This window comes from Carlito syrichta, unplaced genomic scaffold (genome assembly GCF_000164805.1).
Source record: "Carlito syrichta isolate Samal-C Ts95f unplaced genomic scaffold, Tarsius_syrichta-2.0.1 Scaffold303662, whole genome shotgun sequence".
Classification (NCBI taxonomy): Eukaryota; Metazoa; Chordata; class Mammalia; order Primates; family Tarsiidae; genus Carlito; species Carlito syrichta.
Window position 1 is genome coordinate 630,411 of NW_007247758.1, and position 13,421 is coordinate 643,831.

Genomic DNA, 13,421 nt, shown 5'->3' on the forward strand with positions numbered 1-13,421 from the left:
TTCCCCCTGCTAGGATCCTGACTGTTATATTTGTCAAGTTTTTCTATGCCCAAGAAATTCATGTTGCTCTCACCTGGGATTCTTTATCTTTAAATCTTCAATTAATTAAATATTTTTCTTATAATTAATTAAATATTTTCAATTGATTAAGTATTTTTCTTAAGTCACAACAAAATCACTTTCTCACAGTTATTTGATGAAATATTACAAAATAACTTCCATTATTAATTTCTATAGAAATATACCTACTACTGACTTCTTAAACCTTAGATTTGTCAGAAATTGTCTTCTTGTCTTGATGACTTGTTTGCTATGTCTCCTTTCCCCCTATTCTTTACTAGAACATACTTTTAATGATATAATGATCTCATCTCATGTTCACTTCTGTCTCTCCAGAACTTAAAACAATGTCTGACACAAAGTAGGTACTTGGTAATACTGAATGGATGATCAATGACTATGTGACTAAATAATTTGCTAAATTATTATACTTATTATGGTAATCTGTTTCAGCACTTAATGTTTTTAAATTCTTATTTTATACATTTCTTGGATAATTCGTAATTTGGGCAACTATTTGTTCTTTCTTGTTTAACATGTTACATTCAAAAGTATTTAAAAGTTAATAAATTTTCTTTTAGTTCAAATAAATTCATACTGAACATGAAAGAAATTTAGAGAACTAGTTATATGATAACCTGGAAGTCCTTATAGAATGGTATGAATTTTCTTTTTTTTGAGTCGGAGTCTCACACTCTGTCGCTCAGACTGGAGTGCAGTGGCCGCTCCCAGCCACCGCAGCCTTGACCTGCTGGGCTCTGGCAATCATTCCGCCTCAGCCTTCCAAGTAGCTAAAACTACAGGCGCGTGCTACCATGCCCGGCTGATTTTTTGATTTATTGTAGAGATGAGGTCTCGCTACCCAGGCGAGTCTCGAACCTGCAGGTTCAGACAATCCACTCACCTCAGCCTCCCAAAGGCGCGGGATTACAGGCTGAGCCACCGAGCCTGGCTGAATTTTCTTTAATAAAAGATTTATTGCAATTTCAAATAGTTTCATTGCGTATAAATGTTTTCTACTTCAATATAAATGACATTTAGGATAAAAGAGAGGAACTCCCCAAAAAAGGCATTTTTAAAAATTGTATGTTTATTAGTGTTAAAACTTCAGTCACTTTTAAAGTACTCTGTTTGATGCAGTACACCTGTTGAGACACTTTTTCCACTACTAAAAACTGGTTTTGATCTTGTCAGTTTTGATGCCTTTTAATGCTTCTACCATTTTTTGTTTCATCTCTTCCACATATACAAAGCATTTCCCTTTGAGGACTTTTTTAAGAATTCAGATTAGAGAGAAATTGGGAAGATGGCAGCTGAGACAGTCAGACTATGCGAGTCCAAGAGTGAGTGTATGGAAAATTGTATGTACATGCTGGTGAGTGCTGGTAAGGTAGTGAGCATATGAGTGACTGACTGAGTGAGGGCTAGGGATAGCAGTCAGGGCTCTCCTGGTGCTGTGGCTGGTGCTGCAGCTGTCAGACTTGGACCCTAGTGAATCCTGGGACACAGGTCGAACGCCATTTCTTTTAAATCAATAAAACCCTTCCAGGGAAGAAAATGCTAGGAGAGACTGACTAAGCGGGGATTCATGAGCAAGTGGTCAGGTCCCTGGTGCAATAACTTGTGCTACAGCTTCTCTGCTTGGTCCCTGTCTCTTCCCAGGTCACAGAAGCCAAGCATCATTTTTTTTTAACAGACTAAAGTTCTCCTGTGAAGAAGCGGTAGGGAAAGACTACTGCCCCAGGCTCTGCCTCACCACTGCAGGAGGAGAGACTACTGGTACCAGGCTTTACCTCACCACTTCAGTGCCTGGCAGGGCACTGGCAGCAGGGGCTGTGGAGGGAGTCCAGAGAAAAAGTCCCATGGAAGAGGCATCCCATCACCATCTTGAAGGCAAGGCAGGAAATTGCTCCAACTTGCTCACTGCGGAGCAATGGACTTGATCTCTGTGACTGGTGGATCAACTACTCAGGGATTGACTGTGACCCAGAGGTAACATCCTGAAAGCACAAACTTCAGAGGGACCTGATGAGTGCTGAGTCCCAGGCACCGCATCCCCTATCCTGATCCAGCTGTGGGACAAAAAGTGTGGCCAGAAAAGGACAAGGAAGGACTCCAAAGAGATCAGTGGTGAGTCTGGGCTGATCCAAATCTTCTCTTCCCCAGCAATCCTCTGAACATCAGACCCACACAGCTGGGTCACAACTGAAAGGGACAAACCTAGGCTGAGCCTGAGCTTCAGTCACAATAGGAAAACTTCATTCCAGGATAGGCCTGGCTGGGGCACCTCCCCATGAGTACATACCTGGGAAAGAGACAATCCTGTGCCTCTCCACCAGAGGAGAACTCCCTGACCATATGAGTGGGAGGGGAGGACTACGGCCCCACACACATCCACTGCCCCTCCGTGTTCCCTGCTCCAGGCACTGGGAGAGTGAAGAGGTGACTTTACAGGAGAGACCTGATTAGAGGAACATGACAGAGTCAGTCATGAGAGGGCAGGTTTTGGGGTTTTTTAAAATAATTTTTAATTTTAAAAAATTTTTTTGCCTGTTTATTAGTGCACCCATTTTAAAAATATTTTTCCTTTGTGCAAGAATGTGTATATGAGATTTAGATCTGCATCCCCCAAACATTTTTTCTTTTTCTGTTTCCTTCTTTTATTTGGTGTTTTCTGTTTAAGTGTGTATGTGAATGATTGAGTGTTCATCTTTCAATCTTATTGTTGTTGTTGGTTAATTTTTACACTTCTGCTCTTCTGTTTATTTTATTTTCATTTTTTATCGTTTAAGGTGTGTGTCAATATATGTGTGAGGGTTTGATCTGAATTCCTTTTTTTAAATTTTCTCTTTTTCTGATCTTTCTGTTTTCCTTCTCCATTTACTTTTTGCTAGGAATGTGTGTGTGTGAGTGTGTGTGTGTGTGTGTTCAGTTTTCTTGGTTTTGTTGTTGTTTGTTTTGTGTCACTCAGTTATTATTTCATTTTGTTTTAGGGTGTGTGTGTATGTCTGTGTGGGTATATGTTCAATTGTTTTTTGCATTGGTTTTCTGCTTTGCATCAACATATAGAGTGGGTGGTGGGAAGTGGGCTTCAGGGAACAAATGTCATAATACATGAACATTGTAATTTGCAAGTAGTTTCTGAATCCTAGCACCCCATCCCCCACTTTATTCAACTTTCATAAATTACAAGAGGCAACAAAACTTCCTATCCACCATTCTATTTGAAAATAGCCAAATCTAGAGCATGGATAAGGGAAGAATAGAGGGTTGAGCAAACATCAGAAGGGAAAGTCTCTCCCACAGACACTGAATAACAGAACTAAAGAGAAAAATAAGAGATCTGCAACAAATGAGGAAAAAACCAAAGGAAGATCACAGGCAATCAAAAGTACCAAAGACAAAACTCCTGAAAAATCAGACCTTGGTGCCGAGACAATGGAAGTCACCAAAGACTGACCCCAGAATATGACAGGGATTAGGGAATGGATGGAAAGAGTGAATAAGACTCAAGAAAGACAAGATGCAACACTGAAAGAACTTGTAACAGAGATGTTGGCAATAACATTTCATCCAGGAGATAAACAACAAGATGACAAGCATGGAAAGCAGAATTAATATAAAGAAAGAATCTCAGAACTTGAAGATGAGACCATGGAATTAAACCAATCTGTAAAAAAAATAGAAAGAAGACATAGAAAGTACAGTCTACAAGAGATGTGCAATTATATCAAGAGGTCAAACCTACACCTGATTATATCCCAAAGAAGAAAGGGAAATGGAGAACAACTTTGAGCAAGTGTTCCAAGAGATAATCCAAGAAAACTTTCCCCATCTCCCAGAGATGTGACCAGCCAAACACAAGAGATACAGAGAACCCCACAAGACATTAAAAGAGAAGACCAATCCCTAGACACATAGTAGTTCACCTACACAAAGTAGGGACAAAAGAAAAAATCCTAAAGGCAGCAAGAGAGAAAGGTCAGACTACCTACTGGGGAAAACCAATCAGAATAACCGCAGATCTATCAGAAGAAACACTACAGACAAGAAGGAACTGGAGTCCAATATTCAAAGTCCTCAAAGATACACAATTTCAACCAAGACTTTCTGGCCAAGCCAAGTTCAGCTTCATCGGTAATGGAAAATTTAAATCCTTCCCAGACCTCCGATCTCAAAGAGATTATACAGTTTCCCAACCAGCTCTACATGAGACACTTAAAAAGGTCTCATCACAGAAGAAAGAAAAAAAAAGAATGACCACACACTTCCCAAGAGAACAGCAGAGTACAGAATCAACAGAGAATACAGCGCAACAAGAAATATGAAAACACACACATACATCAACCCCAAAGCTAAAAGAAAACAAGCAAACAAAGAAAAATCTTTTAAGAAATCTCATGAAAGGGATAAACAATCACACTTTGATAATCAGCCTAAATGTGAGTGGACTAAATGCACCACTGAAAAGACACAGAATGGCAAGCTAGATAAGAAACCATGACCCAATTATTTGCTACATCCAGGAGACTCATCTTAACACAAGGGACACACACAGACTCAAAGTTAAAGAATGGAAAATGAGTATTCAGTCAAATGGATCACAAAAGAAGGCAGGAGTCATGATCTTAATATCAGACAAAATAACCTTTAAACTACAAAAAGTTTTAAAAGATGCAAAAGGACACTACATAATGATAAAAGGTCCAATCCATCAACAAGAAATATCCATCCTAAACATATATGCACCCAACACAGAAGCACCAGCATTTATAAAGCAACCACTAAGTAAACTAAAAAAGATATTGTCTCTAACACTATTATAGTAGGGGACTTGAATACCCCACTAACAGCCCTGTATAGATCACAAGGCAAAACATCAACAAGGAGATCCAGAACCTAAACTTGATACTCAACCAAATTGACTTAACAGATACCTATAGATTATTCTACCTAACAACCAGAGAATATACATTCTACTCATCACCACATAGAAGCTAATCCAAGATCACTCACATCCTTGGACATAAACCAAGCATAAACAAATTCCATAAGTTTGAAATCTTGCCATGTGCATTCTCAGACCACAGTGTAATAAAAATAAATATCAACACCAACAAAATTTTCCCCAAACACACAAAGACATGGACACAAAACAGCATGATGCTAAAAAAACTACCAGGTTGACACTGAAATCAAAGCAGAAATTAAAAGATTCTTGGAAACAAAGGAAAATAAGAAACATCTTATGAAAACCTCTGGGATGCCATGAAAACAGTTCTATATCTCTATGAGCACACATCAAGAAAATGGAAAGATCACAAGTTGAGAGCCTAGCAAATCACCTAAAAGACCTGGAAAGAGATGACCACCAGAACCCCAACTTTAGCAGTGAATCCAAATCACCAAAATATGAGCCCAAATATGGGACACAGAAGACAAAATGGCATAGAAAACATCAACAAAACACAAACCTGGTTCCTTGAAAGAAATAGCAAGATTGATGGACAACCCCCAGCCAGAATGATCAAGAAAAAGAGAGAAAAAGCCCAAATAAATACAACCAGAAATACAAAAATCAAATCACAACTGACCCCAAAGAAATAAAAAGATTATCAGAGATTACTATGTACACCTATATGGAAACAAACTTGATAAACTAAATGAAATGGAGGACTTTCTGATATCACACAATCTACCCAGTTTGAAACAAGACATCAAGCCACTAAATAGACCAATAACAATTCAGGAAATTGACTCTGTCATATGAAAATTACCTACAAAAAAGAGCCCTGGACCAAATGCTTTTCAGCAGAATGCTACAACATGTAGGAGGAGGAGCTGATACCAATCCTATTGAAAGTATTCCAGGCAATTGAGAAAGATGGAATTCTCCCCAAATTATTTTATGAAACTAACATGACATTGATACCCAAACCAGGTAAAGAGTCAACAAAAAAGAAGGCTACAGGTCAATTTCCCTGATGAACATAGATGCAAAAGTCCTCAACAAGATTCTAGCAAATTGGATCCAAAAACACATCTCAAAAATCATCCACCATGATCAAGTAGGCTTCATCACCAGGATGCAGGACTGGCTCAACATTCACAAGACCATAAATGTCATTAAATACATTAACAGATGTAAAAACAAGGGCCACATGATTATATCATTAGATGCAGATAAACCTTTTGATATAATCCAGCATCCTTTCTTGATAAAAACACCTAGGTATAGAACAAACATACTTCAAAGTAGTAAGTGTCATTTATCATAAACCCACACCTAACATATTGCTAAATGGACAGAAACTGGAAACATTTCCCCTATAAACTGGAACAAGACAAGACTGCCCACTCTCACTCCTTTCATTCAACATTGTGTTGGAAGTCCAACAATGTTGGAAGTCCAACATTGTGTTGGCAATTAGACAAGAGAAGGGAATCAGGGGTATCCAAATAGGAAAAGAAGAAGTCGAGTTATCCCACTTTGCTGATGATTTGATCCTATATCTTAAAAATCCAAGAGAATCTGTCAAAATTCTGCTTGCACTGATAAAGGACTTTGTCAAAGTCTCAGGGTACAAAATAAATGTGCAAAAGACAGTTGCATTCTTATACACCAACAACAAGCAGGTGGAAACACAAATTAAAAGCATAATCCCATTCACAATAGCCACACAAAAAAATGAAACATCTTGGCATCTTCCTAACAAGAGACATGAAAGACCTTTACAATGAGAACTACAAATCATTGCTCATAGAAATCCAAGAATAAACAAACAAATGTAAAAATATTCCATGTTCATGGATAGGAAGAATCAACATTGTCAAAATGTCCATCCCTATGAAAGGAAATCTACACATTCAGTGCAATACTCACTAAGTTACCAACATCATTCTTCTCAGAACTGGAAATAACAATACAGAAACTCATATGGAAACATAAATGACCACAAATAGCAAAAACAATCCTTAACAAAAGAAACAAAGCAGGAGGTATCACACTTCCAGACTTCAAACTTTACTATAAGGCTACAGTAATCAAAACTGCTGGGAGCCAGCCTCAGAGGCCTTCATATTGACAGGGTCCAGAAGGCTGAAGACCCCAGGCTGCAGGGCAACACTGGGCAGCTGTTCCTGCTTCTTCTACCTCCACTCTCAATCTCACCACTGGAAACCTGGAAGTTGGAAGATGTAAAGAGTTCCATATGGGAGAAATAATTTTTACCAAATAGTAGTGTTTAGTAAAAGTAAGGTTTGTTTTGTTAGATGTACACTCTTCATTAAAGCACCCTTGGCTTTACTTCCCTTTGTTAAGGAGGCTTGTAATTCGGGTTAGAGATTGTAACTGAGATGACTTGAGCCGGGAGATCCTTTGTTTTGCAAACATTAAAGCCCAGTCTCCCTAACAGGGGATAATTGATGCAGATTGTAAATACCATGTGTGACATTGTGGAAAACTTGTCAGGCCAACTTGCAGTTAAAAAACCTTGAGAATGCTGTTTTACCCCAGCTAGTTGCAAATTGCTGTGTGAAGGTCACAGGTGTGACTTGCTAATCTAAGTAGCAATTATAGTGCTTAGAACTTGGTAGTGATTTATAATATAATGGTTATCAAAATAAGTAAGTTCTGTATGGACATTAAGAAATGATAATCATTAGAAAATGTTAGGAGTTTATAAAATTTATAGTTAATGTTTAGAATAATAATTTTTTAATATAAGACATTAAGAGAATTTGTAACTCATTGTACATAAATAAACATGCTTGATGTTACAGTTTTAGAAAGTAAACAGTACGTCATTATGGTTAAAGTTTAATAATAATTAATATGATTAGTATGTAATAAATAGAGTAGTGTAATGAAGTTTGGTAAAGAATAAAAACATTGTTGTGCAGAAAAACTATATGTCTTAAGAGAAAGTTATCTATTCTTAAAAATTCACTGAAGCAGACAGTACATCATTGGAGTTTGGATAATGGCTCAAGCAGAAACATCAAAAAAATACTGTCTGTTCCACTGTGGTCAACTAACTAATTGTGTCTGATGCCAAGAAATTTTCAAAGACTACTTCTTTGTAAAAAAAAAAAAAAAGTATATAATCTGGATGTGAACTAGCAATAAATGGCATTTGTCCTGCTTGCAGCAGAGTCAGGTGTCTGTTTTCTCTCCTGCGCCAACACCATCTCTCCTTCAGGAAACCTGGACCTGCTGGAGCTGGTCTCCAGCACAAAACACTCTGACATTGGTACAAGAACAGGCATATATACCAATGGAACAGGATAGAGACCATCAACAGAGCAGAGAGACAGCTCACAGAATGGGAAAAAATATTTGCCAACTGTATATCTGGCAAAGGACTGACATCTAGGATGTATAAGGAACTCAAACGCACTGAAAGGGGAAAAAAAGCCCCATTAAAAAGTGGGCAAAACTATGATCAACCCACAGTTGACATTTTGCTAAATGAACAGAAACTGGAAACATTTCCCCTGAAAACTGAAACAAGACAAGACTGCTCACTCTCACCCCTCTTGTTCAACATTGTGTTGAAAGTCCTAGCTAGGGCAATTAGACAAGAGAAGAAAATCAGGGGTATCCAAATAGGAAAAAAGGAACTTAAATTATCCCTCTTTGCTGATGATATGATTGTATACTTCGAAAATCCAAGAGAATCTGTCAAAAACCTGCTTGCACTGATAAAGGAGTTTATCAAAGTCTCAGGGAACAAAATAAATGTGTAAAAGACAGTTACATTCTTATACACCAACAAGAAGCAGGCAGAGAACCAAACAAAAAGCACAATCTCATTCACAATAGGAATAAATGGAAATACCTCAGAATCTTCCTAACCAGAAATGAAAGACAGACCTTTACAATGAGAACTACAAAACACTGCTCAAAGAAATCTAAGACGACACAAAAACATGGAAAAATAGCCCATTCTCATGAATAGGAAGAATCAACAATGTTAAGATGTCCTCCCTACCAAAGGCAATACAGAGTCAATGTAATACCCATTAAATTACCAACATGATTCTTTTCAGATCTAGAAATGACAATACAGAAACTCATATGAAAACATAAATGACCACGAATAGCCCAAACAATCCTTAGCAAAAGAAACAAAGCAGGAGGTATCACACTTCCAGACTTCAAACTTTACTGTAAGGCTACAGTAATCAAAACAACTTGGTATTGGTACAAGAACAGGCATATAGACCAGGATATGGAACAGGATAGAGAGTCCAGAAGAAAAGCTTCAATTACTCAACTGTCTCATCTTCAACAAAGCCTCCAACAACAACCACTGAGGAGTGGAGAACCTATTCAGTAAATGGTGCTGGAAAAACCAGCTGATCACACGAAGAAGATTGAAACGGGACCCCTACCTATCACCATGCACAAAAATTAACTTTAAGTGGAACAAAGACCTAAATGTAAAACCTCAAACTATAAGAATCTGAGCAAATGCAGGAGGCACCCTTATGGAATTTGGAACTGGCAACCAATTCCTGATTAATACCCTAAGTGCCCATGCCATATGAAATAAAATAGACAAGAGGGACCTCATCAAACTGACGAGCTTCTGAAAAGCAAAAGAAACCATCAGCAGAGCTTGGGGACAGCCCACAGAGTGGGAAAAAATATTTGCCAACTGTATATCTGACAAACATAGAGGATCTACAAGGAACTCAAATGCTCCATAAAGAAAATAAACAGAAACAAAGAACAGAGTACCATATGTTCTCACTCATAAGTGGACCTTGAACAATTGTAATACCATAAGAAAGGGATTGGCAGTAGTAAGAAACTGTCAGGGGAGGAGGGGTGGGATTGGCAGTTGAGGGAAACTGCTATGGGAGGGCTGGGCACACCTCATCAACAAAGGTACCTGCAAAATCAACGTTTGTATACCTGACCCTGAATTGTATCCCACATCTTTATAATAATAATGAAAAATAATAAAAAATAAAAATAAATAAATTGAGAAAAAAATAGTCACATGGGGCAAGATCCAGGGATTAGCAGGGTGGAATATGGGAGACATACCATCTTTGGTCAAAAACTGCTGAATACTCAGTGTGGTGTAGGCATGTGTGCTCGTAAATCACCCATTATGAAATAGGCAAACATATTGAAAGAATCTGTCCCCCACAAAAAATTAACTCAATTTGGATGCAGCCTCTCATAACAACATTGCTAGTACACTGATGCCAGTGGGTTCTTAGGATATTTACCTATTTGGAAAGCCTGTACTACAAGAAGTCCACCCTCCCAAAAATAATTTCTGATTTTTGGTGCCCACCAGTAAACTGTGGGGTCTTTGTTCTTCACTGTAAATTATACCTTTTCTTGCCTATTTAAAGCCTTTTTTAAAAAAGTGCCTGTGTTTAAACAGTTTTAAATTCTCAGACGTGTGCAAAGGTAGTAGAACGAGTTCCTGTATACCACTTCTGCATCTTCTTCTAATGTTAAAATCTTACATTACTATGTTACATTTATTAAATTTAAAAATTTAGCATTGCTGCATCACTACTAACTAAACAATTAGACTTTATGCAGATATCACCAGTTTTTACACTAGTGTCTTTTTCCTGTCCAGAATCTGATGTGGGAAATCACAATGATTTTATTATCTTGGTCTTCTCCATTCTGTGATTGCTTCACATTCATTCCTTGACCTCCATGACCATAACAATTTTGAAGCATGTTGGTAAGGTTCGTATTTTGTAAAATGTCCCTCAGTTCTGCCTTGTCTGATGGTTATTCATAATTGGCCTAGGATTATAGATTTGGGGGAGAATACCAGAGATGAAGTGTCCTTTTCATTATATCATATTAAGCTATACACAATGTCATCTGACATCCCAGACTTATTATTCATGATGTTAAACTTAATCACTTTGCTAATGGGCTAGCTACAAGACTTTTCCATTGTGTTTAGTGTAAATAATACTTTTAATCATAGTAAGTGTTTGCTTCCTGATCAACAATTTGAAATATATAATATTAAATATAATAAGCTTTCATTATTGGAGTCACTAGTATTGTATACTTTAGGATAACCATCAGTTATTTATCAATTACATTGCAATTTTAGAAGTTGATCTAACAAAATAGAAGAAAATAGATTAGAAGAACTCCTAATACTGCCTTTATTGTATGTTTTAGTGGCCAAATTGTTGAAAAGGGAGAAATGAGAACTCAGTTTTCTATTTAGTTTTCAGGAAAGTAAAAATTAATAAAACCACCAGATTAATTTAGAATAATGTTTATCATTATCATTGATGGATTTGTTTTCTTTGTGTTACTTAAAAAAATTTAAACAAAGAAATAATTATTTGATGATTTGTAACTTAATTTTAATCTCTATCTCAAAATATCTTGTGCTATTTGAGCTGCCATTGTCCTGACGAAGGACTCTCATTATAGCATTTTTTTGTCCCAGACATTCCTAACATCATCATCCCCCAGTTTTTCCAAAAATATTAATCTACATATGAGTTCTAACCAGGTTATGCTCACAGGGTATACATAAAAATTATATGATGTATGATCAATATTTTCTATGAATTTACAGTCTAGCTGGAAAAACAATGGTTGCCCATGGAAGAAATAACTGAAGTCATGATAAAGAAGATGAAAATTAAGATGTGTGTTTTATATAAGTGGAGAAAACATATTTCAAGAAACATGATTCAAGCAAAAGGGTTGTGGGGTAGAAGAGGGAGTAAGCATTGAAAATGCAAAGAAAAAATTGAAGCCTAATATATAAAGTAACAGAACACAAAATAGGATAATTTTTGAGTAATTAATCAATCAAAATTATGTGGAGAAAAAAATGGAGAAACAATTTTATTTTCAAAGGATTCTCATTTTTGGCAGTAGCTAGTTGACATGATCATTAGAACTTGTTAATAAGTTCTAATGGCTAATCTATAAAAGTATTTATATGTTTAGACAGTGATTTAAATAATTAGAAATGATGGATAAAATTGGATATTGAGGAAATATTCTGAATTTTGTTATAGCCATCAACACAGATTCTAAAGGACATCTACTTTAATGAGTAAATTGAATAACCTTCATTCATTAAATGTAAATCAGTGACCACTAATTATTAGACACCCAACACCTAAAAATATGGCACTGCTTGTATATATATTGTTGCAGCTGCACTGTGAGTAAGGAGTCACCAGCACACTGAGAGTTAAATATTGAGTCCTTTATTGCCAGCAGTTGGGAGGAGGCTCATGCCAGAAAAAAATCTCTCAACTCCAAATGGAGTAAGCAAGGGGTTTATACAGGCAAAAACTGCAATTTCATCAGAGTTGGGTGAGGTGCAAGCAGGAAATTTCGGTTACAGAACAGTTAACAGAACAGTAACAATTACAGAACAGTTTATCTTGAGCAGTTACAGAACAACTTATCTGGGCTTTCCACCAAGTAGGATGTGGTTAACTGCTTACTGGAAGGTTGGGGCAGTCATGCAGAAGAGGGATGAAAGGGGGAAGAGGCAAAATGGGGGATTTACTATACTTGGAGACACCATAGTAGGTTTGCTAATGGGCATTTCATTCCCTCCTTTTAGTTATTTATGAGTCAAAGCATTGATTTATCTATTATGGGTAGGAGGTTGTAATGGGCCTGCATATACATGATTTTTACAGAAACAGTTTGTTGTTTTACAAACCAAACTATTTAATTTAACATACAGGGCCTGATGAGTAGACTGAGAAGGAGGAGAAGCGGAGAGTCAGTTAGACTTGTAATTAAGGTAGTTAGCCATGGGTTTTAATTAAACAAGGGTTTTTTAATCAGCACTTGATATGGACAGTAAGTCGAATAGTTTGATTTCAAGTAATACAGGTAGCCCCTCTCCATATGTCATATGTCAAATTTTGGGTGGCCAGCACCTCCCCTGATGTAAAGGAAGTCAGGGAGAAAGAATAGACTGAATGTTGAGCATCTCTATGAGGGAGAAAACAGGCTATGAGACAACACCAGAGCGAGAAATTCTCAGCTTGACAGGGTCAGATCCAGGCATAGCTGTCTATTGTTGACTATTATTCTTGGCCTTTTTAATGCAAGAGTGGTGACTTCAAGCCAGTATTCTGTCAATCTTGAGTGCTGTAAACCGGAGCAAGAAATTCTTAGCTTGAGAGGGTAATATCCAGGTGTATTCATCCTTGTTGACTGTTGTCCTTGGCATTTTTGATATGGGAGTGGTGAATCCAAGTCAGTATTCTGCCAACTTTGAGTGCTGTAAGAGTGGTGAGGAGCCGGGCTCGGTGGCTCAGCCTGTAACCCCGTGCCTTTGGGAGGCTGAGGTGAGTGGATTGCCTGAGCCCGC